This window comes from Saccopteryx bilineata, chromosome 12 (genome assembly GCF_036850765.1).
Source record: "Saccopteryx bilineata isolate mSacBil1 chromosome 12, mSacBil1_pri_phased_curated, whole genome shotgun sequence".
Lineage (NCBI taxonomy): Eukaryota > Metazoa > Chordata > Mammalia > Chiroptera > Emballonuridae > Saccopteryx > Saccopteryx bilineata.
Window position 1 is genome coordinate 50,664,505 of NC_089501.1, and position 26,621 is coordinate 50,691,125.

Here is a 26,621-nt window from a genome sequence, read left to right on the forward strand (position 1 = left end):
CTCTGGGCTGCCGCAAGGAAGACCCTTAGAAAGGAAAGGATTAGGAGGAAGTAGAATGAAACTTCGACTGGGGGGGGGGGGGCAAAGTATGGCTGCCTGCTCACCTCCTCTCTTCTGGGTGAGGGGAAGGAGATAATTATAACAAGTCTCTTTTTTAAAAGCCATTTCCTGACCAGGCCCAGGTGCAGGGCACAGATTCCATCTGTTGTGCTCTGCGTTTCGGGCCTCTGAAGTGAGGGCCCCGAGACAGCGGAGATGCTGCGTCCCACCTTCCCCTTTCCAGAGTGCTGAGCAGTGCCGGGGCCTGCCCAGCAGCCGCAGTGTCGCCTTTGCTCAGGAGGCACTCTGCAGGGTGGGCGAGAGGAAGCGGCTGGCGAGGCAGAGGCTCTGGGCGTGGAGACCCCGCCCTCAGGAGGACGCGGCAGTTACCTTCCGGATCCAGCCCTGCTCGCCAGAGTGAAAGCAGAGGCGCAGGTGGGCTCCAGGCTACTTTACAAGGCTGCCACTTCTCTGCAGGACCGTCCTGTTGCAAAGGCTCTTCCTTACCTGAACCAAATCCCTTCCGCAAACCCACGCACACCCGCTCTTGATTTGGACAGTGCCTCGTCCAAAGTAGCAGCTCAGTAATTAAAAAGTAATAGGATGCCCACGTGATCACATTCACCCACATATCCTTTTGTCTCTTTCCAGGTTAAACACTGTCTTCAGCAGCTATTTATAAAACTGTATAACATTATAATATAGCTTCTAATGTCCTTACCATCCTGGTCACCCTACCTAGGTTGTGCTGCCACTAATTCATGTCCTTGGTAAAATGTGACTGCAGTAGTGTGCAGAACTGAGAGGAACAGTTAGATGTAGCTGGCTACGCACAGTACAACAGACCGTGGGCACTTCCTCCTAATTCTGAATGTTTTTTGTAATGAAGCCTAAGCTGGCCCTGGCATTTCTGGCTCTCAGGATCTATTGATAGGCAAAAGGCTTGCATCTTTTTCTCCAAAAGTTCTAGCTCCTTTGCCATGCACACTTTCCGTATTCCTACATCCAGGATCCAGTTTCCTGAGCCCTGTGCTGAATATCTTGGTGGCTGAAGGGCTTTAGTCAGCACAAACTTTGGGTTCTGAATTATACTGTTGCCAGGAAGGAGGAGAGATAGGACCAGGGATGCTGGGTGATAGGAAGGCAAAAAAGGGCCTTTGAGAGAAGAGCTTCTGGATCTTCAGTATGTGGGATGTCTTAGAGTAACATGATGGGGAGAGAGGGATACAGAGACCAACCCAGGCACCTGGCTATGGTTTCTGATGCCTTTCCAGCCTTGAGGCTTGCCCTTAGAGTCACACAGTGGGGTGCAGCCTCTGTGCTGGGCCCACACTTATTCCCAGGTGCACAGCCAGATGGTGATGATTGTGAAATATTTACATCACAACCTAATTGTCATACTGTTACCAAGGCACTTATCAGGTCCAGTTTGAGCTCTGAACTCATTGTGTGACTCAAAGCAAGGTAGATGTAGGGATAGTATACTTTTCAAAGAAAGGTCACGTTATCTCTCAGAACTTGAGGGAGCTTGATCAGGGTAGTAAGAAGTTGGTCTCGAAGGTGAACCTAGAGCTAAAAGACAGCCAGTAAATAAAGCCACAGTCATAAACGAGAAACACTGTCTTCCAGTATTAATAATTACTATTTAACAATCATTACGGATTGGTTTAATTTCTTCAAACATGTTGCCAAATTTTCTAATATTTAAGAGTCTCTCAAACACAACAAAATGAGAATTGTTGGATGAGTGGGATTTCAAAGGCCAGTGGAAGGGTCCTCATTGTCAAGTCTCCTTCCTAATGGCTCCCAATTGCCTCAGATTTCCAAATGAGAGGCAATCATCTTCATTTCATAATTACTTTTGTTAAAGCTTAAAATGTAGATTCACAACATATTTAATAGATTACTATAAGTAAGCCTTCAAGTTAAAATATCTTAAACCCTTTTCATTCTGAAAAGGCAGAATAAGAGAATAGATCCCTAAGGGGTGGTGTTGGGTAAGATGGGCGATGGAGGGCACCCCTCAGCGGTCACAGGGAACAGAAGGAATAGTAAAAATAAGAACCAACAAGGCACCGTAATTGGCTCTTAGTAAGCATTTCATAAACTGGAGCCATTATTTTTGATTGAGTACCTATTATGTATCACACACTATATTAAGTACTTTACATAAATTATCTCAAAAGCCCCAGGGGTAGTAAAAGCAGCAGAATGCGTGGTTCAAGAAGCAGCGCTTGGTCTCTTGTTCTTGTCACTTGTTTGTAATCGGTAGAAGCAGGATTTTAATGAAGACTTTTGCTCCAAAGACCTTTCACACAACCACGGACACTGTGGGAAGCCACAGAGGCAGAAAACAAACTTAAGGGCCTTTATAGATGTGCTGAGAGTTGGCTGTATTTGTACTTGAATGAAAGAGTTTACACATGTGGGCCTTAAGGAAAACTATGCTATCAGGAAGGGTGGTTTCAAGGTTAGTATTTTTCATTTTGCATAAGAAAAAACACCTGTTTGTTCAGTCTTGATGGTATTTGTTAAGTATTTATATTGTTATATAGATTGTATTTAAGTCAAGGAAATTCTTCAAATGCATATTTTCATCCTTATTTCTTTTACTAACTGTGTGTGTGTGTGTGTGTGTCTGTATTTTTCTGAAGTTGGAAATGGGAAGGCAGTCAGACAGACTCCCACATGTGCCCAACCGGGATCCACCCAGCATGCCCACCAGGGGGTGATGCTCTGCCCATCTGGGGCGTTGCTCTGTTGCCACCAGAGCCATTCTAGCGCCTGAGGCAGAGGTTATGGAGCCATCCTCAGCGCCCACCAACTTTGCTCCAATGGAGCTTTAGCTGCGGAAGGGGAAGAGAGAGACAGAGAGGAAGGAGAGGGGGAGGGGTGGAGAAGCAGATGGGCGCTTCTCCTGTGTGCCCTGGCCGGGAATAGAACCTGGGACTCCTGCACGCCAGGCCGACGCTCTACCACTTAGCCAACCGGCCAGGGCCTTTTTGTGTTTTTTTTTTTTACAGAGACAGAGAGAGAGTCAGAGAGAGGGACAGACAGACAGGAACAGAGAGATGAGAAGCATCAATCATTAGTTTTTCGTTGTGACACCTTAGTTGTTCATTGATTGCTTTCTGATATGTGCCTTGACCGTGGGCATTCAGTAGACTGAGTAACCCCTTGCTTGAGCCAGCAACCTTGGGTCCAAGCTGGTGAGCCTTGCTCAAACCAGATGGGCCCCCACACTCAAGCTGGCGACCTCGGGGTCTCGAACCTGGGTCCTCCGCATCCCAGTCCGACACTCTATCCATTGCGCCACTGCCTGGTCAGGCTATTTCTTTTATTAACTGTTTTAAGTCTGACACTAATGGTCAGATTTAAAATTTTTTCTCCGGACCCTGATTGCCTATCCCACTGTGCATGCATGTGTGTGTGTGTGTGTGTGTGTGTGTGTGTGCGCGCGCATGCATGCAAAAGACAGCGAGAGAAAGACAGAGAGACTTTGAAGGTAGGAGCTACCTTGTTTACTTCCTTTGTATCCCTCACCATGTTTAGCATAATATCGAGCTTTCAGTTGAAGCATAATACTTAAATTGAGGATTCTTTCTTCTGTTTGAGATACTTTAAAACTAAATGTATTTTTTTCTTAAAGGTTTCAAACTTAATTTCAGGGGTTTCATATTGTTATCAAACGATGCTGTTATCAGTACTTCTTTAAATACATTATACTTATGTGCATACATATGTAAGGCAAGTATTGCTTGTTTAAAAATCACAATTTTTGCCTGACCAGGCGGTGGCGCAGTGGATAGAGCGTCGGACTAGGATGCGGAGGGCCTAGGTTCGAGACCCCAAGGTAGCCAGCTTGAGCGCAGGCTCATCTGGTTTGAGCAAAAGCTCACCAGCTTCAACCCAAGGTTGCTGGCTCGAGCAAGGGGTTGCTCAGTCTGCTGAAGACCCGCGGTAAAGGCACATATGAGAAAGCAATCAATGAACAACTAAGGTATTGCAACGAGCAACGAAAAACTAATGATTGATGCTTCTCATCTCTCTGTTCCTGTCTGTCTATCCCTCTCTCTGACTCTCTGTCTCTGTTAAAAAAAAAAAAAAAAATCACATTTTTTTAGCCTGGCCAGAAGTGGCACAGTGAATAGAGCATTGACCCCGGACGCTGAAGTTCTAAACCCAAGGTCACCAGCTTGAGTGTGGAGTCCTCATCGACAGGATCCCATGGTGGCTGGCTTGAAGCTCAAGGTCGCTGGCTTGAGCAAGAGGTCACTGGCTCTGCTGGAGCCTCCCCGTCAAGACACATATGAGAAGCAATCAATGAACAACTAAAGTGACATAACTATGAGTTGCTGTTTCTCATCACGCTTTTTTTCTCTCTCGCAAAAACAAAACAAAAACCACGTTTTTTAAAAAATTAAAAATGTAGGTAGAACTTGCCAATACTCTAAGATTGTGAAATCTTAGCCATGGAATTTCAGAATTTAAGGACTTGTAGTCTAACTTTCCTTTCTGACATCCAAAAATTCATAGAAGCAGGAATTCTTATATCTGAAGCTGATTTGGGAAATTTGGCAATTAGGCAGAATGGGGAAAAAAGTTCTGATCCTTTACAAAAACTGGCTGCTATACTTAACTCTATCGGGCATTTTATGCCACAAGTCAAGGAAGAAAGTATGGTGACTCCCGCATATTTTTAAAAAGAACTACACATATGTGGGTGGCCGCACAACTGGCAATGCTGTTTCTTTGTATATGTTGGAAAATAAAACACGGATGCAGAACGTTTCCATTCCTGGCAGGTCATCGATTTAATAGGAGGTCGGGGGAAGCCATTCTTTCCTTTCCCCTGTGTGCCTTAAAATGATGCCATCCGGTGTTTCCTGGGTAAGACACCTAAAAGAGAGTCGGAGAGCATCACCCTTAAAGACACTTGAACGACTGCCTTCCCGGGCGCTGCGCCGGTTCCGGGTCCGAGTACAGCGGAGGCTCCCGTGGCTCCCGAGCGAGGACAGCGGGATATCCGCTTCCGGCCGCGATGCAGTGGGGCCCGCACGCCAATCAGGACACGGCCGTGGTCAGCTTGCTGCCGCCGGGCCGGGCCGGGCCGGGCCGGGCGGGACGAGTCCAGCTGTTTCCCCCGCTGTCCAGGCGCGGAGTGGCCGCGGGGAACGACGGCTGCGGCCGCGCGCGCGCGCGCGGACTGGGGCGGGCGGCTCTGCCGACTGGGGGTGCCGTTCGTGGGAGCGGGGGGCGGCCAAGCGGCAGCTCGGGCGGGGGCCGAGCGCGAGGGGAGGCGGCGAGGCCCCGACCCCGGCCGAGAGGCGGCGGGCACGAGGGCACGAGGCTGGCGGCCGAGGTGGCTGCCAGCCGCCTGGGTCACGTGGCGCGGTCACGTGGCGCGGAGCCGGGCCCAACGGCGGCGGCGGCGGCCGAGGGAGGCGGAGACTCGGCCGAGACGCGGGGGGAGGCGGCGGTGGCGGCGGCGGCGGCGGCGGCGGCGGGGCTGCTGCAGGCGGAGCGGCGCGGAGGAGCGCGGGCCGCCACTCGGCCGCCCGGAGGTGAGGCGGGCGGGGGCCGCTGGCACCACCGCCCTCCGGGGCGCGGAGGAGGCGGGCCCGAGCGCCGCCGGTCCCCTCGAGGCGCGCGCGGGGCCCCGAGCCTGGCCAGGCCCCTGTGCGGGCGCGGCGGGGGACGCGGCGGCGGGCCGGGCCGGGCGGGGCGGGCGGCAGGCGGCAGGCGGCGGGCGGCCGTCCCGGAGCCCCTGGCGGCGCGGGGGCAGAGCGTGGCGGGGACCCGGCTCCGCGCGGCGCTGGCCGCCGCTGAGCCGCTTTCGCCTTTTGTTTCCGCGTATCAGAAAATGGGGCGAGAGAGGAGCTCGCTGTGCGTGCGCGCGTGTGTAAATCAGGAGGCGTTTGGCGTGGAGCCATTTTTTTTCTTACTTGTGGAGCCAGAAAACCCCTTAAAACGGTTTCCCCGGGGCGACGGGGCCGCGCCCCTCTGCTTCCTCCCCGGCGTCTGGACTGAGCGGCTCGCCCCCCAGCCCCTGCCCACCTCCTCGCCCTCGGGTCTGTCCCCCATCGGCCCCTTCCTGCCCGCCCTCCGCCGTGGGAGCCCCGGGCCAGCGGGCTGTCTGCACAGCGGCGCGGTCACCTGTCGTGGCAGCTGCGTGGAAAGGCTGACGCTTCTGCTGTCTGGTCGGTGCTGTTTCCTCTGGCAAATCACGGGGATTCCGCTCCGAACCCCAACCCTTCCTCTTTCCCCTGCGCTCCGAAACCAAGTGCCTGCTGCCTGCTCCGAAGTTTGACCCGCTTGGGCAATTAGCAGGGAGACGTGTCCACTTTTTCCTGTGACACCACTTCAAGGTTGGAAAGGTGAGGGCCATCTAGCTCGGTGGAAGGAAATGAGGGTGACCCGATCCCATTGGGGGTTGATGTGGTGGCTTACCTGCTAAATTGCCATGGTGATCGGGAAGTCTTCAGACACTTCCCTCCTTGGACACAACTCCCCTTGCAGGGAGCAGTTTCCTGGATTTCTCTACGTGGGGACCCCTCTTGCTATTTCGCAGTAGTTCAGCGCGTTTACTTAAGGATACAGTACCCAGTAGACATGCTTTAAGAAAAGCACCGGGAAAGCCAGTTACTTCTGAGGTTTTGAAGAATGTGAATATTCCTGGGGGAGGGGGGGCTCTTTCTTCCCGCCTCTGCCTGTGTGTGTCAGGTTCCCGTTTCTTAGTCGTTGGAGTTTATTTCGTGCAGGCAGGGCCACTGGGAATGGGCTGTGGCCCTGGAGAGCCGCTGCCCAGCAGGCCCCACGGCACCAGCTTGCCGGGGTGGAGGTTGTGATGGATGTGAAGCGACAGGGCACCTTGCACAGAGCCACACTGCAATCCGGAGAGCCGCCACCGAGTCTCCTGGCGGCTGGCGGGGCAGTTTGCAAGCTGGTGTCAACATTGTGCAGTGATAGCCACATCAGCCTCCTCGGACTGCTCCATTTCTTCCTAGTTTGCTGCCATGGAAATGAGTATGTGAATAAATCGTGAGTAGCCACATCTAGTGTTTGGTCCCTCAATTTAGATACTAGGACTGACTTTGTTTGACAGAGTTGTTAGAGGATGTGAATTTCCTATAAGAATTTTAAGTGCTTTATCTTTGTAAGGGTTGTGAAAGCAGTGTTTTCATGTGATGGGGGAGGCATTGTTGACCTTTAGAGTTAGAAGTATGTAATTCTGAGTTAGAGGAATAATATAGGGAACACATTTTTAACACAATGGAGCTTTCAGACATGGGTGCAGAACGGAAAGCTAGGTGTGCAAGCTGTGCCTGAGAAACAGTAATATAATGTATTCACTACTATGTATTTTAAAACAATGATTTTTTCATTTAGAAACGATGTATCATATTGGACTTCCTAATTTTTGTATGAAGGTGTAAGAGTGGCAGTTTGATTATTCACACTTTTTTCCCCACCAAAACTCTTAAGTAGAAATTTTTTTTTTTACCCCATAAAAGGACATTTGGTACATGAAACCCGTTTTCCATTGAACCATCCGACATTGATGCTGGGCTCCCAAGTAGAGAAGACCGGTGGAGAATGGCAGCCTTCCTTCTGGCTGATCTCAGCCCCCTTTCTCGATTCTGTACAGAGGGGATCAGGTTTTCTTTTTGGTTTACTCCAGATTCACTGGGTATTGGAAGTCAGGAATATTTATTGAGTGCCTGCCTTGTGCGTGGTTAAGCTAGGACATGGTTCTTCATCTGTTTCACTGCATTTACAAGATCAATTCTTGTCTTTCCTGTTCCTTTCTGTGGAGGGAGAAAGATTAAAAATGGGTTGAGTGGCCCAGCTATGCACATGATTCACCAGATGCCTTGCTTTAGTTGTTGCATTGGTTCCCTTTTAGGATTCTGTGAAGTAGTGTCAGTATCACTAAAGCTTTACTGAATTATTATATATATTTGCCCTTAGTGAGACTGCTGAGACTGCAGGGACTGTGCAGTTAAGATGTCAGATTCTTTTCATTTGGCTGGGATAATGTTAATTTAGTTACCAAATTTTAATGTACTAAGCATTCTAAAATTTTTTGTGATATGCTATACGTAACCTAGAATTTATCATTTTAACTGTTTTGGAGCGTACAGTTCAGTGGCACTAAGTACAGTCACATTGCTGTTCCACGGTCACCACTATCCATCCCTCTCCAGAACTTTTTCATCTTCCTGAACGGAAACTTCGTACCCGTTAAACAGTAACTACCCATTCCTTCCTGCGGGGGACCTGGCAACCACCATTCTGCTTCTCCAGGAGTTTGTCTGTATTAGGAACCTACAGAAGTGAAATCATACAGTGTTTGTCCTTTTGTGACTGGCTTATTTCATTTAGTGTGCTGTTTTCAAGGTTTTGTCATATTACATGCGTCAGAATTTCCTTTTTAAGGCTGAATAATAAACTATTGTATTACATACATACTGCATTTTGTTTATAAAAATTTTAACATTAAATGTCAACAACCATGGTAACCTCATCACGATAAGGAGTTCTCACTGGAAATTCCAGCTATCTTTGTTTAATTAAAACAGGAAAACAGATGCACATTTCTTTTTTATTTTTTAAATTAAAAAAGAAATTAATATTGACATTTTAGAGAGAAAAGAAGGGGGGAAGAGAGAAATATTGATTTTGTTGTTTCACTTATTCATGCCCGCATTAGTTGATCCTTTTATGTGCCCTGACTGCGGATTGAACCCGCAACCTCGGCATGTCCAGATGACGCTCTAACTAACTGAACCACGTGGCCAGGGCCTGCACAGTTCCTTTTTAAAATATAGGACCCATGGGGAATAAAACTAATCCGTACATTATGTTCTTGTTGTACATCTTTCTGAAATTTGTGGCTCATGCAGATGATGCTTTTGTTTCCCAGTTGATGTTATAATTAATGGTGGCATATTTGCTGTATGAAAGTATGTAGGGTTTACGCTGAGGTGTAATATAGATGATATAGGAAGGGCAGGAATAATGTATGATTATCCTGGTATTTACCACTTCCCAATATCTTTAGTTAGTTCCCTAGCATCCTTCTACAGCGATGGGCGAGGGTTTTTTTCTTTGTGTGTCTCTTTATGAACTCTATTAGCGTATGTCATGTGTTTCAGTCCATTTCAGTTATTGTTCTTCTAGTGCTCAAACTGCCCGATCTTTGGGCGGATTGGCTTATTCAGCTTGGCTCTAAGTCTTTAAGGCATGCCTCTAGGAATCTATGGTAGCTTCCTTGATTTCTGGTATGACAAGATGTTTCAGGCTCATCCCGTACCCTTCCTGTTCCACATTTAGAATTAGAACAGAGCAATTTGTAAAAAAATAAATAAATAACCAACAAATACATTAAAATGTTTCATTAGTAATTAAATAAATGAAATTTAAAGAAATGTGTTATACATTGAATGTGTCTTCCCCAAGTCCAGTACTCTGAAGCTTTATCCTCAGGAGTTATATAGTATTTTGGAGATGGGGCCTTTGGGAGGTAATTAGGGTAAGGTGTGGAGCCTCTATGGTGGCATTAGTGGCCTTATAAGAAGAGACACACTAGAGAGCTTGCGCCCTCCCCCCTGTGTCCCAATCATGCACATAGAGAGGTTGTGTGAACACATAGCCAGATGGCAGCTGCCTTCAAGCTAAGAGGAGCAGCCTCAGAATGAAACCTACACATTGGCATCTTAATCTTGGATTTCTCAGCCTCCAGAATTGTAAGAAATGAATTTCTGTTGTTGAAGCCACTCTAGTCCATGCCATATTTGTTATGGCAGTCCAAGCCAAAGAAGACACCATTTTTCAAATAGTATAGTGGTAATATAATTTAGACTGAATTTAGACCTTTTACAGGTTGTGAACAAACTGATTAAGCTTAGTGTAAAATATTACATTATTATGATTACTCTGGTAACCGTCTTGGTTGCCTTACCATTTGGGCACTTCCCCGATTGGAATGGGGGTAAGGATAACGGTAATTCCCAGTATACCAGGTATACTCAGTAGAAGTGGACATTGATGGATCATTCTAAGTACAAATATTGATCGACTTACGACCTATGCAACTAATGACCAATACAACTTAACGACCATTCGACTTTACTACCACAATCGCTAGCCACGACTGCTCTATGTCTGGCAGCGCAAGCGTTGCCCAGCTGGGCGCACAACAGTGCGGACCAGCTTCCGGCAGAACTACCATCTCCATGTGCACCATTTCAACTGTTTTCCCAGACTTGGTGCAGCAATTTGTGTTTTGTGTCTTGGATATTTTTCATCAAACCTCTCCCAAGATGTCTACTAAGAGGAAATTGTCTTTGCAAATATTAAACCAGTTGTACTGGTAATGCAGTGTTTTACTTAAACCTGACAAATGTAAAAATAAGAAACAAAATGGTGTAGAGATGATACAAATGGCATAAAATGAACAAAGAAAATTATATATAACAATAATGAAAGAAAATTATGATAAAATATGACTTAAAGATTTTTTTTTTCTTCTGAAGCTGGAAATGGGATGAGACAGTCAGACAGACTCCTGCATGCGCCCGACCGGGATCCACCTGGCACGCCCACCAGGGGGCGACGCTCTGCCCACCAGGGGGCGATGCTCTGCCCCTCCGGGGTGTCGCTCTGTTGCAACCAGAGCCACTCTAGCACCTGGGGCAGAGGCCAAGGAGCCATCCCCAGTGCCCGGGCCATCCTTGCTCCAATGGAGCCTCGCTGCGAGAGGGGAAGAGAGGAAGGAGAGGGGGAGGGGTGGAGAAGCAGATGGGCGCTTCTCCTGTGTGCCCTGGCCGGGAATTGAACCCGGGACTCCTGCACGCCAGGCCGACGCTCTACCACTGAGCCAACCGGCCAGGGCCTGACTTAAAGATTTTTATAACATTATTTCACAGTACTGTACATATAGCCTACTCAGCTTACGACCAAATTGTGTTACGACTGGTCTGTCGGAACCAATCGTGGTTGTAAGTCGAGCACTAGCCGTAACTGCTTTTATGTATTAAAATGTAAGATTTGCATAATTTTTAACTCATCAACTCCACATTGAGGAGTTATCCTAAAGAAATAATAGGAAAAGTTAGCAAAGAGATGTGTAGTAAAGTATATACTACTTAGTATATACAGTTATATAGTAAATAACCTTAACTAAGGAACTGAGTAAATAGATTATGGTACTTTCATTGCATGCAGCCATTGAAAATAATGATATAGATCTATATTAACCAGTCTGGAAAGATGCCTGTGATATGTTAGAGTGAAAAAGGGAGGTTACAGAACTGTAAGCATAGCACTTTTTTATATTATTATTCATTTTAGAAAAGGGAGAGAGAGATAGAGAAGGAGGGGAGGAGCAGGAAGCATCAACTTCCACATGTCCCTTGACCAAGCAAGCCCAGGGTTTCAAAATGGCGACCTCAGCGCTCCAGATTGACGCTTTATCCACTGGGCCACCACAGGTCAGACTCTTGGCACTTTTATATAATGTAGACAAAGCAAATGATGAACAACTAGGCTTTAGTAGCCAAGAACCAGGGCTGCAAGGATCTATTATAGCTTTCAGAAACCATCTATTGGAAAGTCTGTTTCAGTTGCCATGGTCTCATGCTTGTGTTGTAAGATGCAGCTTTCCTGGTTAGGATAGCTTGCCCACCATTTGGCCATGTGTATGTGTGTGTGTGTAGAATAGTTCTCAATTGACAGTCCCACAAAAACCATAAGGAATAGAGGAGGAGCCATGAATAGAGTTGAGGGTGCTTCTAACTAATGAAAGGGGAGACAAAGAGATAGATGTCCACTGTGTATTCAGTTAAAATTAAATAAAATCTTTGCTCAGAAATGTTGAGTTAATTACCTCATCTCTATAAATTACTGTAAACTATGGTAAATTTTGACTTTTTTCCTTTAACATCTCATTTTGCATTGTTAGCACCTATATCAGAGGGCAAATCTTATTTGGTTTCTTGTTTTCATAGAAAATGATGGGTCAAAATAAAAATTTTGGAGTATTCATGGATTTTTAAAATTATGATATTTTCCCCTTTAAATATGTTTCAGAATCAGATATATTTCTCTCATGTCAGTATGTAGGAATAGAAGTCTTTGTACTTGTGTGGTGTCAAGGATACCTACCCTGGAGAGAAGGTATTTTAAGATCAGAATTGAAAAGTGGTTTATGGAAAGCCTCCACTAGTACTGTAGTAGGTTGTGGAGTATAGAAAATTATTCCGTAGGTGTACAGAAGTGCTGTGCAGATAATATAGACTTATTGGAACATCTTTCTCACTGTGTTATATATTTTTAAATTTATTTTATATATTTTTTTGAGAGAGGTACAGACAGACAGGAAGGGAGAGAGATGAGAAGCATTAACTCATAGTTGTGGCACCTTAGTTGCTCATTGATTGTTTCTCATATATGCCTTGACTGGGAGGCCCCAGCCGAGCCAGTGACCACTTGCTCAAGGTAGCAACCTTTGGGCTTGAGTCAGTGACCATGGGGTCATGTCTTTGATCCCATGCTTAAGCTGGTGACCCCGCGCTTAAGCTGGTGGGCCTGTGGGGTTCAAACCTGGAGCCTCAGCATCCCAAGTCGACACTCTTATCCACTGTACCACCATTCAGGCATCACTTGTTTTTCATCAAAAACACAATTAGGCCTGACCTATGGTGGCGCAGTGGATAAAGCATAGACCTGGAATGCTGAAGTTGCCGGTTCAAAACCCTGCACTTGTCTGGTCAGGGCACATATGGGAGTTGATGCTTCCTGCTCCTCCCCCCTTTCTCTCTCTCCCTCATTCTCCTCTCTAAAATGAATAAATAAAAATAAAAAGAGATGAAAGTACCTGCTTTCAAGAATCTTACATTTAAAAAAAAAAGCACTATTAAAGTTGAAATGGATGTGAAAGAGCTTTGAAAAAGATATACAATCTAATTTAAGAGACTAATTTCTCCTGACCAGATGGTGGCGCAGTGGATAGAGCATCGGACTGGGATGCCAAGGACCCAGGTTCGAGATCCCAAGGTCACTAGTTTGAGTGCAGGCTCATCTGGTTCAAGCAAAAAGCTCATCAGCTTGGACCCAAGCTCTCTGGCTCGAGCAAGGGGTTACTTGGTTTGCTGAAGGCCCACGGTCAAGGCACATATGAGAAAGCAGTCAATGAACAACTAAGGTGTCGCAACGAAAAACTGATGATTGATGCTTCTCATCTCTCTCTGTACCTGTCTGTCTGTCCCTATCTATCCCTCTCTCTGACTCTCTATCTGTAAAAAAAGAAAAAAAAGAAAAAAAAAGAGAGACTCATTTCTCACTTTTTAAAATTTAAAGATTTCATTTTGACCTTAATGGATGTGAAAAGATTAAGAAATACATAATATATATAAAGTAGTATGTTGTAAAAATTACTTCTGCTAGTCTTTCTTTTAGTCGTCTTTATACTTAGATGCTTTTTCCCAGAGTGGAATGGGCAGTAAAGAAGCATTGGGTTAAAGAGTGTGTTGTATCAGATCTGTTCGTGTCTGGTTAGGGCTAAGAAGGTAGCCCTTTTAATGAATAATTTTTTTTTTTCTTAAGCTGGAAACGGGGAGAGACAGTCAGACTCCTGCATGCGCCCGACCGGGATCCACCCGGCACGCCCACCAGGGGCGAAGCTCTGCCCACCAGGGGGCGATGCTCTGCCCCTCCGGGGCGTCGCTCTGCTGCGACCAGAGCCACTCCAGCGCCTGGGGCAGAGGCCAAGGAGCCATCCCCAGCGCCCAGGCCATCCTTGCTCCAATGGAGCCTCGGCTGCGGGAGGGGAAGAGAGAGACAGAGAGGAAGGAGGGAGGGGGTGGAGAAGCAAATGGGCGCCTCTCCTATGTGCCCTGGCGGGAATCCAACCCGGGTCCCCCGCACGCCAGGCTGACGCTCCACTGCTGAGCCAACCAGCCAGGGCCTTAATGAATAATTTTTATGACAGAAGTTTCGATCTTTACTTTCAAGTCTCAGCTGTTGATCCAATTAGTTACTGGATTCTATATCTACTTACAGAAACTTGCTCAGTGTTTTCAAGTTCCACTTCAATGTCATAGACAGACTTTACTGGGTTCAGAATTTTCTCATCTTACTGAATGTTTCTTTTACCTGTTTCTTACAAAAGACAAAAGGAAGATTAGTTTAGCCATGAGACATTTATTTCTGATTTGTGTGTGTGTGATCTTCAGTCTCTGTCAAGGAGAATCAAGAGTTTTGTGTAGAAAACCTTTTAGTTTCATACTACTGTCCCACTACATGCCTTTCCTTCATCTTTGGCTATTAAGAATATATGTTACCACCCCAGGGAAACACATGTATTGTTAATTGAGCCTTATAAATAGTTTAGTTTCAGAAGTCCTTGATGAGCTACAGGCTGAGCTAAAAAGGTTTGGTGGACAATTTTAATATCCATAAAAAAGTTGATCAGTAGTGATGTTATCATTTGTTGAGACCATAAGGATTGTCTTTGAACATAATCAGTTTCTTAAGCTTCAGACAACCCTGTTAGCCACAAAACCAGATGGACAAATTCAGCTCTAGTCAGTGGTGGGATTCAGCCGGTTTGCACTGGTTCAGTAAGTAGAAACAATCCCTAATTTTTTGTTGAGTTCAGCGAACCAGTGGTTAAAATGGCACTTATAATCAGGGTTCTCTGTAAGGTGGGTGCCTGGGCAGCCACCTAAGTGGAAATCACAAATTTGTATTCCTTACTCTTTTAACGTCATCTGTGCAACAGCATATTCTAAGCACCCGTAGCAATATTCATTCTGTCTGTAGATGAAAAAAATTGCAAGTTAGGACGCCAATCAAGAAGTAATATGGAAATATCTTAAATAACAGTTTTATTTTTTGTCATGTATTACTTAATATTTTTTCATTAATGTTTTAAAAGTCTTATAATCTAGTTTTGTGTACCTCTTTTATTCTTATTTAACTATTAAATGCATGAAATAATAAACTACCTTTCAGTATATCCTTTTAAACTTAAAACAGTCATTAGGGCAGTGAACCAGTTTTTAAATTATTTGAGTCCCACCACTGGCTCCAGTGGTTAGAATGTCAAAACGTGCATCATAAGACTTTAGCTTATGCTGTGTATGTAAACCCTGGTCAGCCGAAGCTGACGCTTTATTTTATTTATTTATTTATTTATTTATTTATTTTTGGTATTTTTCTGAAGTTGGAAACGGAGGCAGTCAGATGGACTCCCGCATGCACCCGACTGGGATCCACCCGGCATGCCCACCAGGGGGCAATGCTTTGCCCATCTGGGGCATTGCTCTGTTGCAACCAGAGCCATTCTAGCGCCTGAGGCAGAGGCCATGGAGCCATCCTCAGCGCCCGGGCCAACTTTTTGCTCCAATGGAGCCTCGGCTGCCGGAGGGGAAGAGAGAGAGAGAGGAAGGAGAGGGGGAGAGGTGGAGAAGCAGATGGGCGCTTCTTCTGTGTGCCCTGGCTGGGACTCGAACCCAGGACTCCTGCATGCCAGGCCGACGCTCTTACCACTGAGCCAACCGGCCAGGGCCCAAAGCTGACACTTTAGATGGGCAGAGTTGTGCTTAGAATTGTTAAATAATCAGAAAGTTTATCTATATATTAACATTTGTCAGATTACAAAAGAATGCCTTCAAAAAGTCATACCTGGATTTAATTTATCTGAGCAAAAGAAGTTGAGACACAATGGGTCATTGGAACAGCAGGTGGATGAATGTAGTTAAAACTCAGATCACATTTTTCAGTGTTTACCAATAGTTTAAATCTCCTTCATTTTTGTTCTTATCTTTTTTCATGAAATCTGTGTTTCCTATATAAGTTAATTTTTCTGAATTTCCTTATACCTGAATAATAAAATAAATTCTGTAATATTTAAAATGCTTGGAATAAAACACAAGAATTCTTAGCAGAAGATAGAACACTCACAGTTTCTCATTCCCGCAGTACTGCTGTGACAAGTGGGAATGCAGGCGGCACACGGAGTATTGAGTCTCCACACCCAGCTTTGCTTCCGAGGGGCTCGGAATAAACGGAGTGTAGGGTTGGGTGCTGCCCAGAACCCATTCATTACGGCTTACTAGAGCATCAGTCCCAACCGTGTTGGATTTATGGCATCCAATTTGTGCTTGATTTTGTATCTCCTTCCTTCTCACCATTCTTATGGTTCTGACAGGTTCTGTTATTGGTGGAGATCAAAGTGCTGGTATGTGAAGTCCACAAATAATTACCACAATTCAATTTTATGTAATTATGTCAGCCTTTAATTTTAACTAATCACTACCAAACCTTTTCTGGACCATTGACAAGCTGCACAATTATATTACTCTATGTGGTATAAATGTATTTATATGTTTTTAATCAATTAAAGTTCGTGTTGTTTTGAAATTTTTTGTGGTGCAATGTAGTGAATTGGATTTGTATGTTATGTGTATTCATGTGCAAGAAATGTGATAGAGAAACATTAGGTACCGTTGTAGGTCCCTCCTAGGCTGAGAATACTTCTCTTTGCAGAGGTAGATAAAGAAGCAACAGTCTTATAGGGTGTTTTGAGATCAATCTTCTATGAATTTATTGCAAATTGTAAATAAGTAGAGAAGACTGACTGAAGGTTGACTGATGGTTCAGAAATGGTGTGAGTATTGTGTTTAATTCTGAGAGCCATGGAATATCACACTGTCTTCTCTTTCTTAGCTTTCTGTCTTTTGCAAATAACTGTGGTCTCCTGGCTGACTAATGGTCATAAAAGAGGAATCTCCTTGGCTGTCCTTTGTCTGTGTTCAGATGGTAAAGTTCATTCTCTTTCACATGACATGGAAAAACGTGTATGTGCTTGGCTTTGGGGAATTGATCTGTTTCTATGTTGTATACGAGACAGCCATAACTTTTTGTGGGTAATAGGGTAAACACTGTCATGTGATAGGTACCAAAAATCAGTCAATTTTTTTTTCTAGCGAGAGAGAGAGAAAGGGACAGACAGACAGGAAGGAGAGAGTTGAGAAGCATCAACTCATAGTTGTGGCACCTTAGTTCATTGATTGTTTTCTCATATGTGCCTTGACTGGGGGGCTACAGAAGAGCGAGTGACCCCTTGCCATGGGTTCAAGCCAGCAACCATGGGGTCATGTCTATGATCCCAGGCTCTAGCCAATGACGCCACGCTCAAGCCGGATGAGCCCACGCTCAAGCCGGATGAGCCTGCACTCAAACTGGTGACCTTAGGGCTTTGAACCTGAGTCCTCTGTGTCCCAGTCTGATGCTCTACACCCACAGCCTGGTCAGGCTCTCTGGAGGTCAATTTAAGCCAATCACTTCAACCTTTTCATTTCAGTCAGTTATTACCAAACCTTGTACTAGATTGTTTAATGACTAGCAAAATTGGTTTGAGTTGAACCTCTTTTGGTACTGTTGAAAGGTGAGGTGGACCCAAGGAGAGTATGTGAAGAAGGCGGCTTATGGGGGGAGTCTGGACTCATTCACAAATTAGGTCATGAATGAGCTTCTAGGAGTTAAGATTTGGTTTAATTCCTTTCTCTTCATTTTTGTGTCTATCTGGTATCTATTAAGTACTATCTGTTACCACATAATGTTATTTTAAAAAGTGAACTGTCAAAAGTATAGTAAACTCCAGGTAAGTAAGGCAACAGAAGTCTGCATAATTTTCTGAAAGAAGACAGTTAATCAACTGGGATGCAAAGTTTTTGCTACTGAATTTTTAGTTCCATGGTTTTAATCAAGGTCACACTGTTCTATGTGAAAAATACTTGTTTCTTGGTGTCTATATTGTTTTATGTGTGATACTCTACTGTCACATGAGATTTACAACTTTTGGCTTAATTTTTAATATAATATGACTAATATTCTTTTTTTTTTTTGTATTTTTCTGAAGCTGGAAACGGGGAGAGACAGTCAGACAGACTCCCACATGCGCCCGACTGGGATCCACCTGGCACACCCACCAGGGGGCGATGCTCTGCCCCTCCGGGGGGTCGCTCTGCTGTGACCAGAGCCACTCTAGCGCCTGGGGCAGAGGCCAAGGAGCCATCCCCAGCACCCGGGCCATCTTTGCTCCAATGGAGCCTCGCTGTGGGAGGGGAAGAGAGAGACAGAGAGGAAGGAGAGGGGGAGGGGTGGAGAAGCAGATGGGCGCTTCTCCTGTGTGCCCTGGCCTGGAATCGAACCCAGGACTTCTGCATGCCAGGCCGACGCTCTACCACTGAGCAAACTGGCCAGGGCCCTAATATTAATTCTTAACAAAATTCTAATTCTTACTTCATATAAAATATCTGTATATGGGGTATTATCTCTTCAAATTCTCTAGTCCTCTTCTAAATTTAAAAACACAGAAATAACAGTAATTAAAACATTACTAAGATAAGTAGATTAGTTGAATATAAACTACTGAGTTAGATATAACTGTATTTTATTTAAAAAGATGCTTTTTCTTTGAATAGATGAGTCTCTCTAGGAGTCCAGGTACATGGGGCTGCAGGTGGCCTACCCAAGGTGAATGCTGTCTGCTTCCTTTTTCCTAGCTATCTGATTGGCTGGTGCAGAAATCTGAGTCTTTGCACACTTTCCTCTTTTCTTAGAAATCACACTTTAGTTTGTGTTTGACTTAGGTACTTTCACTATTGTGGGCACCAAGTAGCTCAGCTTGACATTCTGGACTCATGGGAGGAGAGTTTGGGTTCTGAGAGACTGGTTAGGAGTGGTCAGACAAACAGAGCGAGCTGCCTCTGGGAAAGCCGCGTGGAAGCCCACGCCCTCCAGTGGAGCTCCCCGGCTAGGGGCTGGCGGATGCGAGGGGAAATGGGCGTGGTGAAGGGGACTCTGCTGGCGTTTGCACACGTCACAGATCTGAAACTTGTGAACGCAGTTGTGGCAGATAGAGCACCTGGGCATGTAGCCCCCTCCTTTAATAAAATGTTTGCTGTGTTATGGATATGAACCCCTTGTGTGTATGTTATAAATAGTTCTTGCTTTGTTAGTTGCCTTTCAACTCTTAACTTATGACGTATTTTGATGTATAAAAATTTAAATTTTCATTGTAGTCAACTCTTATCAGTTTTTTAGCTTCTACTTTGATGGTTTGCTTAGAAAATCTTCCTTGGATATTTTAATTGTTTCCCTTCCATTCCCTTTCTCCCATCCCCTCTCCCCTCCCTTGCCTTCCCCTTCCTTCCTTCCTCCTCCTCTCCTCTTTTAAGCAGACAGTTGTTTTAAACTTTTTAAAATGAGCTTACTAGTTTGGAATAGTTTTGGATTTACAGAGAAAGTGCAGAGATAGTGCAGGGAGTCCGTGTATACCCTTCATCCAGGTTCCTCCAACATCAGCATCTACCCAGTTATGGGACATGAGTCAGAACTAAGAAACTCACATTGGTGCATTGCTATTAACTAAACTCTAGACTTCATTAAGATTTCACCAGTTTCCCACTAATGTCCTTTTTTCAGGGTACCACTGCATTAGATGTGGATTTACAGAGGCCAGACCACCAATGGCAACATGCACTGAGCTTTGCTCAAAACACTGCATTTATGTGGGGCGTGGCAGTTTACAATATATAATTCACATGGAAAATGTTTTTGTTCACTGGTCTTATTAGACACATCTGCCCCTAAGACGTGTCTGCCTTGGCAGTGGCACTGTTCTGCCTGTGTGGGACCACACGGAACCTGTCCAGACTGACAGTGCTGCTTCCATTTTGCATCCATTGTGATTCCCTGAGATGTCTTTGCTCTTGTACTGTTACCTCATTCTTCTTTCTGCTTGGACCAGAGCGGAACATCAGGATATGTTTTTAAATTGATTTTAGAGGAAGAGAGAGAGAGAGAGAAAGGGAGTGGGGAGGAACAGAAAGCATCAACTTGTTATAGTTGCTTCCTGTATGTGCCCTGACCGGGCAAGCCCAGGGTTTTGAACCAGTGACCTCAGTGTTACAGGTCGACACTTTATCTACTGCACCACTGCAGGTCAAGCTGTTGTTGATTTTCTAAAAAAATTATTTATTGAATTTAGAAAGAGGAAAGGAGAAAAACAGAAACATCAATCTCTTCTGGAATGTGCCCTGACCAGGGATCGAGCCTGCAACCTTTGTGATCAGGACAATGCTCGGGCCCTGGTCAGCAAACTGTGGCTCGCGAGCCACATGCGGCTCTTTGGCCCCTTGAGTGTGGATCTTCCATAAAATACCACGTGTGGGCGCTACCTCGAAAGGAATGTACCTACCTATATAGTTTAAGTTTAAAAAATTTGGCTCTCAAAAGAAATTTCAATCGTTGTACTGTTGATATTTGGCTCTGTTGACTAATGAGTTTGCTGACCCCTGCATAGCCAAATGAGCTATCTGGCCAGGGCAGGCTGTTGTTGATTTTTAAGTCTTTGGGAGAAAGGCTCCCTCACTGTGAGGGAGCTTACATCAGAATAAACCCAGAGTATCAGTACTTTGACCCGCCAGGACCAGTCTTCTAACTTGATTGCCTAGATGAAGTGTGTTGTATCTAATGAGAAGAGTGGTTGACATAGATAGTAAGTGCATGTCCTATTCTTTAGATAGGTTTGAAAATCTCAGTGGCTTGCTCGCTCACCTCTACCCTTATCTTAGGTGGAGGCAGATGAAGGGAAGTAAGAGGTGGGGTGGCCAGGCAGGAAGTTGAGTAGAACAGAAGCCATGTTAGTGCCTTGCCTACACTGCCGATGAAAATGGCGTTAGGGCCTGACCAGGTGGCGGTGCAGTGGATAGAGCATAGGACTTGGACACTGAGGACCCAGGTCTGAAACCCCTAGGTCGCCAGCTTGAGCGTAGACTCATCTGGTTTGAGCAAGGCTCACCAGCTTGAGCGAGGGTGTCACTCGCTATGCTGTAGCCCCCCGGTCAAGGCACATATGAGAAAGCATTCAGTGAACAACTAAGGTGCCACAATGAAGAATTGATGCTTCTCATCTCTCTCCCTTCCTGTCCATCTGTCCCTTTCTGTCCTTCTCTCTGTCTCTGTCACAAAACAACAACAACAAAAAAAACAAAGCAAAAACTCCTAAAATCCCTTAAGAAAATGGCGTTATGTAGGGAGGCTTTAGATGCCTCTCACTGCCTACCTATCTTCAGGCTTCGCAAGTCACTCACTCTTGTGAGCTGGGAGGGGCTTGATCATGGGGAATCAGTTGCTCCTAGTTGTGCATTCAGTCGGTCTCCCTCTCATCACTGAAAACACTTTGAAACTTTCTTAACCTTTTTTGACTTGAACTCCCCCCCCCACACACACTTCCATGTAGAAAGCAGTGAGCATATGTATGATTGCTGTGCCCGCGTGAGGAGGAGAGGGCAGTCACTGAAGGAGCAGGGAAGAGGACACTGGCTTTGGCTTTCTGTGGGCCAGGAAGGCAGTTTCTGTAGAGTGTTACAGTAGGTCCCAGCTATTGGAGAGAACTGCTAGATCATGTGGGAGAGCCTCCAACCAAGTCACAGGTACGCCAGTAGAAGTAGAATTCTTACAGGAGTTGTACCTAAAATAGGAGTCAGCCTTTCTTCCCACCAGAGTTTTTCACAGTGGCATGTAGCTTTTTCCTTTGCAAGCAATATCATTGTTTTCATATGCATAACACTTAGTTTAGCAAGCCTTTTCCCACATGTGCCATTTTACTTGATCTTCATAGCAACCCTACACATTATGTCAAGCGCACATGTTGTTATTTTATGAAGAAACCAAGGCCGAGGCATTTGCCACGAAGAAGTACTGGGTGGATCTGATCTAGTCACAGGGTCAGCGATGGCTTCCCCGAGGAGGTGCTGCGGCCTTGGTGAGGTAGCTCCCTCTTCATGCTGGCCTTGTGTTCCTATGTTTAAGGATTTTGGTCTTCATTGCAAAAGCAGAGACATTGAAGGTTTCAATACTGCAAAAAGACAGGAGTACAGTGAGTTATAGGTAAGTTAAGCTGCCCTGCTAAAGAAAACCTTGGCTTAGCATTCCAGAGTCAAGTTTGATTTGCTGAGCTGGCCAGGAGCACAATGTTTAATTTTAAGGTCTTGGCACATCCAGAAAGCACAGAAGAACATTTCTGCTTGGAATCTGAAGAAGTAAACAGCGTAGATTTGTTCTTTACACGTGCACGAGTGTGTATGCATGAGTGTGTATGTGCGTGTACATTGTTCATGCTTTCTAACTTAGATGAATTTGTGAATAATCTGTCATAATGTTTGATCATTTAGGTTAAAAAATTACAGTAAGAAATCTATGTTGGGGTCATAAAAATAGGATGGATGGTTTCATTGTAAATACAATTTTAAGGATATAGTAATATATCTGAAATTGAACTTTTGGCATTTCCAAAGGTTTTTTCCCAGGTTTGCTATGATAAGATGTTCTCTGATTCGCATCCATATGGATATACTAGAAAACTGGACTCCATCCCAGTGCCATCAGGCGGGGAACCTGCCTGAACCATGGAGTGGAGCTGCAGTGGAAACAGTCTTCCTATAATGCTATCAGGATGTGATGCGGTCCCTCTCTATGTTCATTAATTAGTGGAGTTGTAATGAGACTTTTCCCCCCATGCTTTTAAGGATGCTGATCAGTGGGCATCCGGGCAGGATTGTAGTTGTGTTTGGGAGCCTTCTGCGTACAAGTGGGAGGGATCGTGTTTCAGGTGGTGGCAGGTGAGCCTCCTGCCAAGTTGGCATGATGGGAACAGGACTCTTCTGGGCTGCCATCTGTTTGTGGCTGATAGGAAACCAGCAGTGACTTTGGAGGAGTTTATGTCGAAATACTTAGGAATTAGTAATGTTAAGACAGTGCTGATCAGGAACTGGGAGGTGGGGGAAAATAGCCAGTGTGGAGTGTTTTCATTGTTACTGATTTCAGGAGACAGCTGCATGGGTTCAACAGTCCCCACCCCCCAAAACTACAACTCTTTTTGCCCACCCAAGTCACCCCAGTTCTGTACTTGTCCATGGCAAGGGAACACCTTATTTATATGACTGTCACGCATAACATCAATGCATAGTGTCCGCTGCTGAGGGATTCAGTCTCTGTAATTCTTTTAATGCGTCATGTTTTTAAAATCATGGTAAAATACATAAAAAATTTACCATTTTAATCATTCATAAAGTGTAAAGTTCAGCGGCATCAAGTACATTTCTGTTGCTGTGCCAGCATCACTGTGCTGTTTTCAGCGTGTTCTTTATGTTCTGGGTACCCTTAGGGGGTTGGTTTCAGGCCCCCACAGGTACCAAAATCCACAGATGCTCAAGTTCCTTATATAAGATGGTGTAGTATTTGCATGTAACCTGTATTTGTATATAGGCTAAAGCAGGGTATACCTACATAACTTGATTCACATGGGTTGAGTATAGTACTTGGTTATGTAGCAAATTCAAGTTTTGCATTTTGGAACTTTCTGGGATTCTTAAAAAAACAATATTTTCAATATGTGCTTGGTTCAGCGTATGGATGCAAAGCCCATGGATATGAAGGGCCAGCTGTACCTAAAAAAATGGTGGCTGCTTCCTTACTGTGCACCAGAATGTGTAAGAAAACCAGCAACATGATGTCCCTTTGGGTTTTAAGCTTCAGTTCACTTTCCTTTCATGTGGGAGTTGACTAGTGGAATGGAAGTGCTGTGACCCTGTGTCTCTGGCTTTGGTTTGCTGCTCTTGGATCTGGAGAGCTCTTTCCTTCCTCTCTCCCCCCATCTCTGAGCTGCCCTCAGCACAGAAGAGTAAGTATCCTCAACTCCTCGGTCCATGTGGCAGACATGGCTGCCCCTTTTAATATTGCGACCTTACGGTCTTGAGAGAGACTATATTCTCTGTTCCAGAAACTTCTGGAATTCTGGGAAGAACCGATGAGTTGCCATAAAAAATGATAAGTATAGGGAGGATGGGAGCAGTTAGAACATTAAGCTACAAGTTTACAGAAGTGTAAGGGACACCCCTAATGGTTAGCAATCAGGAAAGGACCCAGGCTGTGGAACAACTGAGCTTTGCATTAAAACAAAACCACAGCAAAACAAGCCAAAAACTAAAGCAAAATACAACACTATCACCACCACTGTTTAGCAGGTTGAGAAAATGAACCTGCTAAACAAGTTGTGGAATTACTTTTTAAAAATTATACTTCTTTTTCAGTAAAATAAATTATAGCCAATTTCATGTTAGCATTAGCTGAACTCATAGAAATCGTGGCTAAAGTTTGTTTAAGCATAATAACTTGATATGGGAGATATATTCCTGAAGACTCAAGTTTTTAGGAAATAATATTTTAAATTAAATTTATTAATTTTTAAATGCATGGGATTCCTGTTATTACAAGGAATTCTTTTATAGTTTTTTTAAAATTCACTAATTGAACTTTGTAAATTTGGATTTTTCTGTGTCACATTCACTGAGGTCAAAGAGGACTAGTGGGTTGTCCTTCCTTGCTGTTATTGTCTTGTCAGGTCACCAGTTCATCAATAGATCTCACATGCCACTGATTTCTGGGGTGATGGAAAGCAGTGTGTGTGGTCACACCCATAGACCCCTGCATGAATCTGAGAGCCCTGCATGAATGGAAATTACATTGGGATTGAAAACCCCGTGTGAACTGTGGGCCTGGAGCAGTAACCCAAGGAGATCTGAAAGTGTCCCTCCGTGATTACAAGCTGAAGAGGAGTGGTCTGATAATTCTCGGAATTAGTGCCCTGTGAGAATTTGGAAACTGACAAACATGTTGGTTGTTGTCTTTTCAAATGTTCAGCATCTACATTATTGCACATTTGTCATAAAGGTGGTTTATTACTCATTTGACTTATTAATGTATTTAAAATTAAAACTCAAACTATTTTCCTTTTTCAGAGTGTGTGGATTGTGTCTAAGTACAAGTTATTACTGGAGCGGCAGGGACTGAGATTAGCATCTGCGTAGACATTGCCGCAATGGAAGGGGCCCCTGGAAGGCTCTCTTGCATGCCCCTCACCCTCCCAAATCCCCTCCCTTCAGCAGGGTTGGAGACGTTTACTACTGCTAGAAAGGACGTGAAAGCCAGGTGGTGTTCTAAAATAGTGCAGAAAGGGCCCTGCTTCCTGCCCCGCCCCCTCTCTCCTCTCCAAAATGAATAAATAAATAAAAATATTTTTTAAAAAAGAAAGAAATGAGGAGTGCTGCCTGTAGGTTGTAGAAAACCCTTTATCCCATGCGGCCTGCCTTTTCTGCTTGGGCCTCTTTCTACATAGCAGAGGGGTGGCCCGGAAATGTTGTCTTAAAGAGATTGTCTTGAGCCATACTTCTCATTAAAAATGCAGAGCCAGGGCCTGACCAGGCGGTAGCTCAGTGGACAGAGTGTCAGACTGGGATGTGGAGGACCCAGGTTCGAGACCCTGAGGTCACTAGCTTGAGCGTGGGCTCATCAGGTTTGAGCAAGGCTCACCAGCTTGAGCCCAAGGTCGCTGGCTCGAGCAAGGGGTCACTCGGTCTGCTGTAGGCCCCCCGCCCCCGTCAAGGCACATATGAGAAATCAATGAATGAATAACTAAGGAACCACAACGAAGAATTGATGTTTCTCATCTCTCTCCCTTCCTGTCTGTCTGTCCCTATCCCTCTCTCTGACTCTCTGTCTCTGCCACAAAAAAAAAAAAAAAAGTGCAGAGCCAGGGAGCTCTGAAGACTGGGGAAACTCAGTGCCTTCCAAACGTTAGAAGGAACGATGTAAAAACAGAAAACAGATCATATACGAGGGAGTTGATTTCATGTAGTGCCATATAACAAACAGCACAGAAAAATCTAACAGTGGACATTTGCAAGGCACCATCTTTTGGTTTATGAAGCACGTTGCATTCTTTGTAGCATTTTTATAAATATCACCTTCGACCTTTTGATAAAAATGGTAAAAGGGTGGAGCAAGTAGTCGTTCCTGTACAGATGGAAATTGAATTTGGGAGAAGCTGCTCACTGCTTGAGCTCTCCCAGCTGTTACCTCGCAGGGCCGACCCCTGGCTCCGCTCCTGGTCGAATTCTCTTCTGGTTCACTTTCCCGCTCAGCCTTTTAAAAGGGAATTTTATTTGATGACCACTTTATTTACTTATTTAGAACCCAGCCTCTCACACAGAAGAGTTGAGGTAGCTTAAAAACAGTGGCTAAGAAGGAAGTGAGGTGGAGAGAAAATTTTGGCTCAAGTTGAGTTTGTTTTTAAACTTTGAAAATGAAGATAAAACTGTTCATTTGGTTAACGTTAAATCCTATGGGTACTCAGAGCTCACCACCAGGTTTTAGGTTAGGGTTTGGCCCCAAATTTCGGATGTATGAATGGAAAAAGGGGCAGTAAGTGAAGGAGCTGTGGCCCTTTTGGTATTATACTTGGTATGTCAATTTTTGATGTTGTTATAAATTTAAACATAAAAAGCAGAAAATACTACAGTCCATTTGTAAAAACTGGAAGAAAGTCACTTATAGTTGCCACCATTATTAGAACTCTTAAGTACAATGTGTGTTCTTTTGAATTCTTTTCTCATAAGTATTTTTCACAGTTATAATCAAGACTACAAACACCTCTGTGCGTTTATTAA

The 26,621-nt window shown here is 44.7% G+C and overlaps 1 protein-coding gene and 1 long non-coding RNA gene across 4 annotated transcripts in view; one reads left to right on the forward strand and one right to left on the reverse strand.

Annotated features, from left to right (window-relative positions):
- Positions 1-4,828: 4,828 nt before the first annotated feature.
- LOC136316378 (uncharacterized) lies at positions 4,829-6,304 on the reverse strand. Its single transcript, XR_010727692.1, has 2 exons — positions 6,196-6,304; positions 4,829-4,938 (listed from the first exon to the last, which is right to left on the reverse strand). It is a non-coding gene; the product is annotated as an uncharacterized lncRNA (long non-coding RNA).
- The window catches only part of TULP4 (TUB like protein 4), a 184,734-nt gene continuing 163,031 nt past the window's right edge, over positions 4,919-26,621 (forward strand). For 2 of the 3 annotated variants that reach the window (XM_066248421.1, XM_066248423.1), the window contains exon 1: positions 4,919-5,603. The gene's annotated coding sequence lies outside the window, so the exon portion shown is untranslated. Of the gene's footprint in view, positions 5,604-6,297; positions 6,417-26,621 lie in introns of those variants that run through there. The other variant, XM_066248422.1, reaches the window with a different exon arrangement.